Source organism: Mus caroli, chromosome 16 (genome assembly GCF_900094665.2).
Source record: "Mus caroli chromosome 16, CAROLI_EIJ_v1.1, whole genome shotgun sequence".
Taxonomy (NCBI): Eukaryota; Metazoa; Chordata; class Mammalia; order Rodentia; family Muridae; genus Mus; species Mus caroli.
In genome coordinates, this window is record NC_034585.1 from 80,359,518 (window position 1) to 80,360,755 (window position 1,238).

Below are 1,238 nucleotides of genomic sequence, written 5' to 3' on the forward strand. Positions count from 1 at the left end.
AGGAAGGAAGGAAGGAAGGAAGGAAGAAAGAGAAAGAAAGAGAATCCACCTCACATAACTATGTATTCATGGCCAAATCTATCTACTTCACACACATACATTAAAATCTCTAAGCTGCCTAGTAGTATTTTAAACCCAGTGTAAGAAAAAAAGTGTGTGACATAAACATAAGAAATGATATATTTCATTAGCAAAGATTTTCTTGATATAGATAATACACATACTCTTGTAGTAGTAGAGCCTGGTGACTCATTTACTTCTAGCCCTTAGGACCCTTACAATGCACACAATTGATTTTTGTCTGTTTATTAGCACCATCTTCTCAATTAAAGAAAAAAATCTTGAAAGCTGCCTCAATTCAGTTTTCATTTATGATTAAAAATGATTGCTTCTGCAGTTCTGATAGGGTTTACCATGGGGATAAAAACACAGGTTCTTCATTTTCCACACAAAAAGGAAATGTGTAATGAAAACTTAGGCACCAACACATTAGGCGAATTTCATGCATGGCTTGCAAAATTGTATCTGAGATTTTTGGCAGCTAAACATGATCATATTTATATTAGGAGAACTCTCATTGTCAAGGGTAATGTAATCCAAATATTTTAGTTCCCAGTGAGAGGAGAATAAATAAGACAAGAATGGCCCATGAATTCCGGCCACCAAGACTGGATGTAACAGATTTGAATGAGGAAATCGAATTTGGTGTCAAGCCTAATAAAACGAAGAGCTGTTTATTGATGGGCAAGAGGAAGTGATGGGTTGGGAATATGCTGTAGTCCCTGCTGAGAGAGTATTTTGACTTGGGACAAAATAATATTCACAGTTTCTCTTTAGAGTCATTATTGCTCCTGGACTCTCTCTAATTTGAACCTCACAGGGGTCATCTGGGCCTCTGTCGTCTCTAATTCTCTCCACTTGAGTGAATCATGCTTTATACTGCCAAGGTGGCCACCCAGAAAGTCCTGTTTATGTAGAACTCAGCCTGTGGAGCAGTGCTCATCTGAAGAACTCAGCATCTGAATTAGGACCTCGACAACACTCTCCACCTTCTTTCTGTCCATTGATGAGAATGCAATGGTCCATAATGCCCAGTCATCCAATTGTAGCTCCTGTCAGGCTTCTTTTCTTGTCATTGCAAACAGTGGCACAATGGTGACACATGCTACCTTGGTCCAGAGTAATATTTGTGGAGAGGGAGAGAGAGAGAGAGAGAGAGAGAGAGAGAGAGAGAGAGA